General features: G+C 37.3%; 1 non-coding gene across 1 annotated transcript; it reads left to right on the forward strand.

Moving 5' to 3' along the window:
* Positions 1-12,827: 12,827 nt before the first annotated feature.
* On the forward strand, positions 12,828-12,872 carry LOC133234878 (small nucleolar RNA SNORD115). Its single transcript, XR_009732362.1, has one exon. It is a non-coding gene; the product is annotated as a small nucleolar RNA SNORD115 (small nucleolar RNA).
* Positions 12,873-12,901: the final 29 nt, after the last annotated feature.

The following is a 12,901-nucleotide window of genomic DNA, read 5'->3' on the forward strand; positions in this document are numbered from 1 at the left end:
TTCTTTTCAACTTGAAGGGCACCCTTAAGAATTTCTTGTAAGTTAGGTCTAGTGCTGACAAACTCTCACAATTTTTTTATTTAAATGGGAAAGTCTTAATTTCATCTCTATTTTTAAAGGACACTTTCAACCAGTTTACTATTCTTGACTGACAAGGTATTTTTCTTTTATAGTATTTTGAATATCTTTTGTTTCTCTCCTAGACTACAGGATACCAGCTGGTAAACCTGCTTGTAGTCTTTTGTGAATTCCCATATATATGAAGAGTCACTTATCTTTTGATAATTTTATGGTTCTCACTTTGTCTTTGCCAATTTAATTATAATGGGCCTTGGTTTAGACTTCTTTGGGTTCAATCTATTTGGTAACTCTTGAGCTTCATAAACTCCATTTCGCTCTGCAAATTTGGGAAGTTGCCTGACATTAATTTTTTAATTTAAATTTTAATTGGAGGATCATTCAGTTCAGTGCAGTTCAGTCACTCAGTCGTGTCCAACTCTTTGTTGACCCCATGAACTGCAGCATGCTAGGCCTTACTGTCCATTGCCAACTCCCGGTGTTTACTCAAACTCATGTCCATTGAGTTGCTGATGCCACCCAACTATCTTGTCCTCTATCGTCCCCTTCTTCTCCCATCTTCAGTCTTTCCCAGCATCAGGGTCTTTTCCAGTGAGTCAGCTCTTCGCATCAGGTGGCCAAAGTACTGGAGTTTCAGCTTCAGCACAGTCCTTCCAATGACTGTTCAGGACTGATCTCCTTTAGGATAGACTGGTTTAATCTCCTTGCAGTCCAAGAGACTGTCAAGAGTCTTCTCCAACACCACAGTTCAAAAGCATCAATTGTTTGGTGCTCAGCTTTCTGTATAGTTCAACTCTCACATCCGTACATGACTACTGGAAAAACTATAGCCTTGACTAGACGGATCTTTGTTGGCAAAGTAATGTCTCTACTCTTTAATATGCTGTCTACGTTGGTCATAACTTTCCTTCCAAGGAGTAAGTGTCTTTTGATTTCATGGTGGCAGTGATTTTGGAGCCCAGAAAAATAAAGTCTGTTACTGTTTCCACTGTTTCCCCATCTATTTCCCATGAAGTGATGGGACCAGATGCCTTGATCTTAGTTTTCTGAATGTTGAGTTTTAGGCCAACTTCTTCACTCTCCTCTTTCACTTTCATCAAGAAGCTCTTTAGTTCTTCTTCACTTTTGGCCATAAGGGTGGTGTCATCTGCATATCTGAGGTTATTGATATTTCTCCCGGCAATCTTGATTCCAGGTTGTGCTTCATCCAGCCCAGCTTCTCTCATGATGTACTCTGCATATAAGCTAAATAAGCATATAATATTATGATGGTTTGCCATATATCAACATGAATCAGCCATAGGTACATATATGTCCCCTTGCCTCTTAATCTCCCTCCCCTCTCTTCACCATCCCACCCCTCTAAGTTGTCATAGCACTCCAGGTTTTGGTTCCCTGTGTCATACAGCAAATTCCAACTGGTTATCTTCTTTACATATGGTAATGTATGTTTCAATGCTACTCTCTCAAGTCATTCCACCTTCTCTCTCCCTTACTATTTCCAGAAGTCCATTCTCTAAGTCTTCATTTCCATTATTGCCCTGTAGATAGGTTTGTCAGTGCCATCTTTCTAGATTCCATATATACACGTTAATATATGTTAGTCTTTCTTTTTCTTTTTTTCTTCTTTTTTTTTAATTTTAGTTTTTTAAATATAAAATGATGATATTTTATTTTATTTTTATTTTTTTATTTTTTATTTTTTTCTGACTTACTTCACCTTGTTTAATAGGCTCTAGGTTCATCCACCTCTTTAAAAGTGACTCAAGTACATTCCTTTTTATAGATGAGTAATATTCCATTGTATATATGTACCACAACTTCTTTATCCATTCATCTATCAATGGACATCTAGTTTGCTTCCATGTCCTAGCTAAATAGTGCATCATCAAAAAGTCTGCGAACAATAAATATTGAAGAGGGTGTGGAGAAAAGGAAACCCTTTTTTTCTGTTGGTGGGAACTCAAATTGATACAGCCACTATGGAGAACAGTATGGAGACTCCTTAAAATCTAGGAATAAAACTACCATATCACCCAGCAATCCCACTACCAGGCATATACCCTGAGTAAACCATAATAAAAAAAAAAACCCCACATGTACCCCTACATTCATTTCAGCCTTTATATTTTAAAACAACTTCTCTTTCTTTTTCCCTTCCCTTTCTGGAAGTCCCGTAATGCAAATATTGTCCCATGTGATGGTGTTCCATTCTCCCATAGGCTTTCATCTTTTTAATTTTTTTTCTTTTTTTGTTCCTCTGACTGAATACTTTTAAACGACTTATCTTCAAAGTCACCAATTCTTTCTTCTGTTTGACTGAGTGCACTGGTGAAGTTCCCTATTGAAAATTTTAGTGTAATAGTTATATTCTTTAGCTCTAAAATTTCTATTTGATTTTTTCTTGTTTTTATTTCTTTTTTGTTGTTGTTGTTGTTGAACTTCATTTTGTTCATGTACTTTTTTTTAGGTTTTATTCAGTTGTTTATGCATCTTCTCTTTTAGTTCCCTGAGTTTCTTTAAAATATTTTGAGTTCTTTATCAAGTTGTTGTTAGGGCTCCGTTTCTTTAGGGTTAGGTATTATGACTCTGTTCATTTCCTTTGATAGTGTTCAATATCTCTGATTATTTGTCATCCTCATATCCTCGTATTGATATCTCCACATTTGAGAAAGTTGTCACTTCAAGTCATTAGAGCTTGGCTTGGAAGAAAAAGTTATTCATCAGCCAGTTCAGCCTGGGATTGTGGAAGGGCCAGTTCTTAGCATCCATGGACAGTTGAAGCAAACTGCCAATACTCTCATGTTGAGTGAGGATACTTGCTGGGCTCTGAGATGAGGGAGGGATGGGTCTGGCCTTATAGTTGGGCAGGGCTGCAGTCTGGCCTCTTTGGCTCGGCGAAACTCATGAAGGGCTCCTTGTTCTAGCAATACTCCTAGCAAGGGCCCTCGATGGACAAGGCTGCTGTTAGGGGTACAGGACTTCTGTCAAGATTTGCAGCATAAGTTGCAGTAAGCCCATAACCCTTTTCCTTGTTCCTACTGTCCATGAGTGGTACATCAAAGACAGTTCCCTCGGTGTTCCATGTGGGATAAGAGAGAAGCATACCTCACAAACAATGTCCTGAAACCCTGGGGAAGTGGACGTAGGTCTTAGTTTCTGTTTCCTAAACTGGAGAAATCATGGCCAAAGAGATCCTTCTCAGCATATTGCTGTTTCAACTCAGGGAAGGAATGAGAGTGTACAAAATGAAACATTTACTCTAACCCTTCTTGGTGTGTTTTTCTTGTTCTTTTGTGCCCCACCAGTGTACTATTGGAGAGGGCAATGGCAACCCTCTCCAGTACTCTTGCCTGGGAAATCCCATGAATGGAGGAGCCTGGTAGGCTGCAGTCCATGGGGTTGCGAAGAGTCGGACACGACTGAGCGACTTCACTTTGACTTTTCACTTTCATGCATTGGAGAAGGAAATGGCAACCCACTCCAGTGTTCTTGCCTGGAGAATCCCAGGGATAGGGGAGCCTGGTGGGCTGCCGTCTATGGGGTCACACAGAGTCAGACATGACTGAAGCGACTTAGCAGCAGCAGCAGCAGCAGCAGTGTACTATAGCCTTGCACTTGAGGTGTCAGACTCTCTTTTCATTTGTGTATAGTTGCTAAATTGTTCTTCTGTGAGGGAACTAGGCCCAAGGTGCCTCTTTGCCATGTTGCCAGTGTTACCTTAGATTAGCCGTCAGCCTTAAAATGAGTATCTATGCTGATAATAAATATGTCTTATTATGCCACCAGCCAACTTTGGAAGAATGGAGGCTTTCAAATGTTGATAGAACTGAAATATTACATGAGATATGAATTACCAATGTATTAGAGTCATTGAAAATTCTCTAACAAATTTATATTACTCTTTATAAAACCCATATTGGGAAAAAGTTATCTTAAAAAAGAAATTTCAGACCAAATTGTGAAAAAAGCTACAAAGTTTTGGACTAGAAAAATTAAATTCCTGTTACTTCTACCCAGAAACTCCAATTCATAATTTCATAAATACCTAACTCTATAAGAATTTAAAAATTATAAATCAAGGGTAAATAAGAACAACATGGGAAAATGGAAATTACATGATGGGAATTTTTCCTTACAATTTTTCAGTTGTATAATTGTGTGGCTTTTTCATGCCACTGACCAACTCATTCAGAGGGAATATGCTAATTATTTTGGAATCTTGCAATGCTTATATAGGGCTAAATAATTTAGGAGATAATACAAAGATATGTTGCTTGAAAAAATACTTTACCACTAACTCCTAAGAAAGCCATCTACATCCAATGTTACCTGGAATATGGTGGCAAATAGACTTGATCAAGATTAGACCTTTAGAAGGTATCAAATATTTTTAGCAATGCTGAGTATGATGTTTAGATGGCCAGACAAGTTTACATAGGCTAAAACTGATGCCCAAGTATATTATCTATAACACTATATAAGATCTATATAGATCTATAACATCTAAAATATATCATCTCAACTTTTGGAATTCCTAAATATCTAGAATCCAATAAATTGCTTCTATATTTTTTGTAATTTAGTAGCTATGTAACATCCTTCAAATACTCAAAATTTGCCTACTTATTACCATTTCCAGTTCCTAAAGAGTGGAATAAATGAACCATATCCTAAAATTTATTTGGCTCAGTTACATTAAACCACTCATGGTGGCCCAAAGCCTTACCATTGGTATCACTGAAATTAGATTAACTCCCTCTAGTAAGCATAGTATTTCTCAAATATCATTTAGAAGATGTTTGAATTTAGAGATTAAGCCTAATCCATTTTCTGATGCAATAAAAATTAGTCATGATCAAATATAATACTTAAAGATTTTTTGGCCTTCCTGGACTTATTTTGCCATCATATAGCCAGATGCTATAAAAATTCCACTGAGGAGGTGTGTCATCAATATTGAACAGGAGATCTGGTATATATTCGCATTGTTCCAATATCTCACCAGAGAGGTTTATTAATAATTCACCCTGCCATCAAGGTAAAGAAGAAACCCAAGTAGAGGCATATTTCTCTTGTGAGATCAGCACCTATGGTTGAGTGGACCTCAATTCCCATTAAGAAAAAGAAGAAAGTGAAAGTGAAAGTCACAGTCATGTCCGACTCTTTGTGACCCCAAGGACTATGCAATCCATGGACTTCTCCAGGCCAGAATACTGGAGTGGATAGCTGTTCCCTCCTCCAGGGGATCTTCCCAACCCAGGGATAGAACCCCAGGTCTCCCGCATTGTAGGCAGATTCTTTACTTTCTGAGCCACCAGGGAAGCCCATTAAGAACTTTAAGGTTAAATTCTCTAGATAATAATTAAAAAGTTTCTCTCGTGGACAAACAGCAGGAGAGATAGATTGCTGTATTACTTAATTATCTCGACCATTTATAATTTTGATATTTATCCTATTTCATGTTAGTTGAGCATGAAGCTTATGGTGTTAGTCATTCTTCCTTAAAACTGAATATATTAACCTCAAGGAATTTTGAATTGAGTACAAATGTTCTGAAAATGGAGTGGAAACTCTAGAAACATCTATTTTGTCATAACACTTCATATACTTCAGTTGGAAGAATGGAAAATGTCCAAGTCCCATCGACTATCAATATTACCCAAATAAAGCAATCTTAAGTGTCACCCTTTGTGTTATTGAATATACCACTGGAAGAATTTTTTAACCCATCAAACTAAATACAAGTATATTCAAACTGAAAGTCCCTGAACAATAACACAAAACTCCAACTGCTCTCTGTCTGCCATTGGAGTCCAGTTTAACATAACTGAAATTAATGTCAATGAGAAAGAAATATCCCCAGCCCAAATTATAAAAGGTAGTTCCTTGCAAAGTCCCAAAATGTATTGTCCCATTAAACATAAGCCTACCTTGTTTAGAACTTGACCATCTCTATTCCCCATACTTAAGTTTCCTAGGATCATCAAATGAATTATTTCTTTTACTATTACTACTTCTAATTTGAGTCAATTAAATTATACTTGTATGCAATAGGCTTTATCATTATGAAAAGCTTTTACATGAATATTAAAATGGTGTCATGATCAAACTAAATAGATTTACTAAATCCTATGTTTATAGATAACTAGAAACTGAGGCCACAATTGCAAACTCTACTGATATAAAAATAGAGACAAACATACTTAGTGTCTTGGAACAATTGCAGAAAGATGTAACTCAAATGCAAACAGGGTGGAATCAAACATAATACAGAAAACAGCAATAGAGAAAAGTGAAAATAGAATTGAGAAGTAACTTGTAATTGGACATCTGGGAATGAAACCTGCTGGGGAAAAAAAAAATGTAGCCAAATATTTTTCACAAACCTTCACTCATATAACTGAATAACAATTAGTTATTCAACAACTGCAGAACTGAAATACAAATTTTCACCTATTTAGGGCAATAGTTAGATTTGGGCAGTTACCATATATGAAGAGATTAATAATATAAAAAGATTAATCATAGATGGAAGAGCTGAAACTTAGCAATCGCAGATTGAAACTTCTGAAAACTACAAAAGCTAACTTAACTAAAAGATACAAGTTTCCTCCTGTACATATTTGAAACTAATATGTTAAATGGGTACCTGTCCTTCAAGGAGATATATTTGAATTGAGACAATAGAACCTTAAGAAAAACATTTGTGTCTATACCAATTTATGTGCTTATAAGTGAAGAAAATGTTCATCCATTATGCTTTGTTTAATGATTTATAATTCTTAATAGTGTTGCAGATTTGGGTTCTATCCTTGGCTTTTTTTTCCTCTCTCTCTCTTTACTTATCACAGTAAGATATACTGCTAGGAATTACACCTTCACATTAAGTGTCAAATGGCAGCCTTAGCCATAAATTCATTCCAAATGTATCACTGGCCAAAGCAGTTAGGTTTATTCTTTTAATCAGCCTGAATATTGATATGAAAGTGAAAGTCGCTCAGTCATGTCTGTGCCACCCCATGGACTGTAGCCTGCCAGGCCTCCTCTGTCCATGGGGATTCTCCAGGCAAGAATACTGGAGTGGGTTGTCATGCCCTCCGGATGGAACCCAGATCTCCCACATTGCAGGCGGATTCTTTAACAGCTGAGCTACCAGGGAAGCCCGAATATTGATATGGGATAATCTTATCGATTTGACTGATCTACTTGATGTCATCTTATGACAAAATAATCGTTGCTTATTATTTGAATTTCACTTGATAATTGTTAAGAAAATTTTTATTAACCACTATATAGAAGAATGTTTACTACTCATCCAGGTCTCCATACATGACTAAAACCAATATTTATATAATATCAAAGAAAGAAATGAACGTGAAATTGCTCAGTCGTGTCTGACTGTTTGCAACCCCATGGACTGTAACCTACCAGGCTCCTCCATCCAGGCAAGAGTACTGGAGTGGGTTGCCACTTCCTTCTCCAGGAGATCTTCCTGACCTGGGGATAGAACCTGGGTCTCCCGCATTCCAGGCAGACACTTTACCATCTGAGCCACCAGGAAAGCCCACCCGTGGGATCCTAATAGTGTCATGCTGCCTTAGGGTCACTGAAAAAATTTTAACAAATGAAAGACTCTGCCACCATAGATTAAAATATGAGATTCAGTAATTTTCTATTATTATTAAACCTAAAGTTGATTATATTAATGAGGAAACCCATATATAAATTTCAGTGCCTGTATATCATGTTAATGCATTATTTTCAGTGTAATGATGTTTATCCTATGAATGTTGGAGGATGCTTGGAAATGAATACTATTTGTAGTAGCCTGATAATTGCTTTGTTTCATGTCACTTCATATGCATCATTTTAGGAGAGTTCATATTTGGCAGTAGACAATGCCAGATGTTACTGGTATGGCATCTTTTGATATTAGAGTAAGAAAAGGCAGCCCACTTCAGTGTTCTTGCCTGGGAAATCCCATGGACAGAGGAGTTTGGTGGCCTACAGTCTATGCAGTCACAAAGAGTCAGACACGACTGAGTGACTGTATATACACATCTTTTGATAAATAAATAAAGGATAAGAGTTGAGACAATCTTGTGTTCTCCTGACACCTTCTGAGTGGTTCTCCAAAGAAACCTGTATTTTGTGTCATTCTTGTATAGGATTATCAGTAGTCTACAACCTCTACACTAGATAATTTTCTGAGTATTGACCATATTGTTTCATTATTCAAGCATTCAAGGGTCATGTTTCACAAGACTTAGTTCTATATTTTAATACCTGTCCTACTCCTGTACTTAAATAATGAGTACAAAGAAGGAACATGGTTTGGCTTGCAACCTTTGAAAATTAATGTGATTCAGGTGCCCACTACTGAATATATCAAAATGCCAGTGCAAATTGGTACCATAATTGGCTGGTATGTATATTCAGGTCCAAGTGTATGAATGTGTATCAAGTGCCAGGGCTTGGAACAATGATGAGAACTTGTAGTCTTAAAGTAAGATGAAGACCTTACTGATCATGAAAATCATGATAAATACAATTAAAATGAAGATAAACCTAGGTGACAATACAGGGAAATATGTTAATATAGGATATCATTATATCCTTTTTAGACATTGTATTTGGGATTTGAGACAGTGAAACCTTGAAAGAAACTCATGTGAACCAATCCTATCTATCTAGCTCAAAGATAAAAAAAAATATTCATCCCATAAACTTTGTTTCAGAGATTTATTTTTTTATATACTACATTCAGAACCTAGTCCACTTCTTTTATCTCAATGTATCTTTGAGTAAGACATTCAACCAAGAAATGCAACACTGCATTAATGATAGGTGTCCAATTACCTTCGGTCATGTTTATATTCCAAATAGAAAATAGACTGAGGAAGATGCACTCCTAAGCATAATAGGTTTAAGCAGAAGACAAACTGAATAGGGATATGGGATTTCCTTTTGAATGAATGACTAACTTACTTGATACACGCTTATAAATTTCATTTGAACATGAAATTAATAATACTGAAGTTGAGAAATTTTGTTTCACTGGTCCACAGCATAGTGGTTAATCTAATTCAACAAACATGATGAAAATATTTTTATATTTTTACAGGATTCTATTTGAAGTACTAAAGAATGTCCCATACTGAAGGAAAACGACATTAAAAAGGTTAGAGATACAGTAGTACTGTCATAGAACCAAAATTCTTCCCTAATATTTAGTCTATACACTAAGAAATGTAAAAAATTATAGATCCTAATGTGGACTAACTGTATAATATAATAAAGAATATGCTATAAATAATGTCAAAAGATCATCATTTACAACTGAACATGAGTCACCGAATTAGAAATAGATTTTTTCTCAATGAGCAACCAGATAACATTAAGGGCAAATCCAGTTTTTTGGATGACCCTGTACAGAAATAGTCTGAGACATTTTCTGAGCCATGTTTGCCGCTGCTGCTGCTGCTGCTGCTAAGTCGCTTTAGTCGTGTCCGACTCTGTGCAACCCCATGGACAGCAACCCACCAGGCTCCCCTGTCCCTCGGATTCTCCAGGCAAGAACACTGGAGTGGGTTGCCATTTCCTTCTCCAATGCATGAAAGTGAAAAGTCAAAGTGAAGTCACTCAGTCGTGTCCAAATCTTAGCGACCCCATGGACTGAAGCCTATGAGGCTCCTCTATCCATGGGATTTTCCAGGCAAGAGTACTGAAGTGGGGTGCCATTGCCTTCTCCGATGTTTGCCACAGGTTGGTGTAATTTATTTTTACCTAAATATATAAGAAGATACATTTACATGCATTACGAAATGAGTTTCCTCTGAGATTGGGTTATTGTTCAGTCTTTAAGTCATATCCAACTCTTTGTGACCCCATGACCTGCAGCACACAGGCTTCCCTATCCTTCATTATCTGCCAGGGTTTTCTCAGATTCTTGTTCTCTGAATCTTCCCCCTCATACTCTGCTGCCCCCTTCTCCTTTTGCCTTCAATTTTTCCCAATATCAGCATCTTTTTCAATGAATCAGCTCTTTGTATCAGGTGGCCAAAGTATTGGAGCTTCAGCATTCGCATTAGTCAGTCAGTTCAGTTGCTCAGTCATGTCCGACTCTTTGCGACCCCATGAATCGCAGCACTCCAGACTTCCCTGTCCACCACCAACTCCCAGAATTCACTCAGACTCATGCCGATCGAGTCAGTGATGCCATCCAGCCATCTCATCCTCTGTCACCCCTTCTCCTCCTGTCCCCAATCCCTCCCAGCATCAGAGTCTTTTCCAATGAGTCAACTCTTCGCATGAGGTGGCCAAAGTACTGGAGTTTCAGCTTTAGCATCATTCCTTCCAAAGAAATGCCAGGGCTGATCTCCTTCAGAATGGACTGGTTGGATCTCCTTGCAGTCCAAGGGACTTTCAAGAGTCTTCTCCAACACCACAGTGCAAAACCATCAATTCTTTGGTGCTCAGCTTTCTTCACAGTCCAACTCTCACATCCATACATGACCCCAGGAAAAACCATAGCCTTGACTAGACGGACCTTTGTTGGCAAAATAATGTCTCTGCTTTTCAATATGCTATCTAGGTTGGTCATAACTTTTCTTCCAAGGAGAAAGCGTCTTTTACTTTCATGGCTGCAGTCACCATCTGCGGTGATTTTGGACCCAAAAAAAGACAAAGTCTGCCACTGTTTCCACTGTTTCCCCATCTATTTCCCATGAAGTGATGGGACCGGATGCCATGACCTTCGTTTTCTGAATGTTGAGCTTTAAGCCAACTTTTTCACTCTCCACTTTCACTTTCATCAAGAGGCTTTTGAGTTCCTCTTCACTTTCTGCCATAAGGGTGGTGTCATCTGCATATCTGAGGTTATTGATATTTTTCCCGGCAATCTTGATTCCAGCTTGTGTTTCTTCCAGTCCAGTGTTTCTCATGATGTACTCTGCATATAAGTTAAATAAGCAGGGTGACAGTATACAGCCTTGACGTACTCCTTTTCCTATTTGGAACCAGTCTGTTGTTCCATGTCTAGTTCTAATTGTTGCTTCCTGACCTGCATATAGGTTTCTCAAGAGGCAGGTCAGGTGGTGTGGTATTCCCATCTCTTTCAGAATTTTCTACAGTTTATTGTGATCCACACAGTCAAAGGCTTTGGCATAGTCAATAAAGTAGAAATAGATGTTTTTGGAACTCTCTTGCTTTTTCCATGATCCAGCAGTTGTTGGCAGTTTGATCTCTGGTTCCTCTGCCTTTTCTAAAACCAGCTTGAATATCTGGAAGTTCATGGTCTTGGAGAATTTTGAGCATTATTTTACTAGCGTGTGAGATGAGTGCAATTGTGCGGTATTTTGAGCATTCTTTGGCATTGCCTTTCTTTGGGATTGGAATGAAAACTGATCTTTTCCAGTCCTGTGGCCACTGCTGAGATTTCCAAATTGGCTGGCATATTGAGTGCAACACATTCACAGCATCATCTTTCAGGATTTGAAATAGCTCAACTGGAATTCCATCACCTCCACTAGCTTTGTTCATAGTGATGCTTTCTAAGGCCCACTTGACTTCACAGTCCAGGATGTCTGGCTCTAGGTGAGTGATCACACCATTGTGATTATCTGGGTCGTGAAGATATTTTTTGTACAGTTCAAGATTTTGTACAATTTAAGATTGATTTCCTTTAGGATTGACTGGTTTGATCTTCTTGTTCTCTGAGGGACTTTCAAGAGTCCTCTCCAGCACCACAATTTGAAGGCATTAATTCTTCCAAATCCAGTCTTCTTTATAGTCCAACTCTCACATCCATACATGACTACTGGAAAAACCATAGCTTTGACCATACTGACCTTTGTTGGCAAAGTGATATATTTGCTTTTCAATATGTTGTCACGGGCTTCCCTGGTAGTTCAGCTGGTAAAGAACCCTGTAATGCAGGAGAACCCAGTTCTATCCCTAGGTTGGGAAGATCCCCTGGAGGAGGGCATGGCAATCCTTTCCAGTATTCTTGCTTGGAAAATCCCCATGGACAGAGGAGCTTGGTAGGCTACAGTCCATTGGGTCACAAACAGTCAGGCATGACTGAGCAACTAAGTACAGCTTTCCTTCCAAGAGGCAAGCATCTTTTACCCCTCAAGAGGCTGTATCAAGTTAGCAAGATACTAAAGAAAACAAATGACATAACAAAACCTTATTAACATGGTTCAGAAAAGGCCATAAATTAATTTCCAGCTAAAAAATCAAAATTACAAATGCATGTATATTTAATTTATAATCAAAAGACACATGTGGCTTCAAAATATTTGAAAAAGTTTTTATGCAATAAAAAAACAGGTATCAATATAAATCATAACTGATAAAAGCTCATCAATGAAATGATCTAATATATTATAATTAAACATGAAAAAAATGTATGGAAATGTACAAACAGTCCATTTCTGTGGGAAATAATGGGGTTAAGAAAACTATAACACTTACTTTTGAAAAAAATATATAATTATCACTAAAAAAGTATATTTTCAACTATGACAATCCTAAAATTGAGAAAATAACAAGGAAAAAGCAACTATGCTTAGTGAAAAAAATTCCTAAAAATATTTATAATGAATAGCAAAAATATAGAGTTAATATTCATAAAATATTAATGTTAACATTTTATAATAAGCATGTTGAAGAAAGAAGAAGATAATACATGAAAATCAAAAAAATGCCTGAAAATAAAACATACTAACTCCTATTAACTCTCCTGTTGAAGAGAGATGATGACCTAAAAATCATGTTCAATAGGATTACACTGAGGCCCAATGTAGGTGGCAGTCCA

The sequence above is a fragment of the Bos javanicus genome, chromosome 21, assembly GCF_032452875.1.
Source record: "Bos javanicus breed banteng chromosome 21, ARS-OSU_banteng_1.0, whole genome shotgun sequence".
Lineage (NCBI taxonomy): Eukaryota > Metazoa > Chordata > Mammalia > Artiodactyla > Bovidae > Bos > Bos javanicus.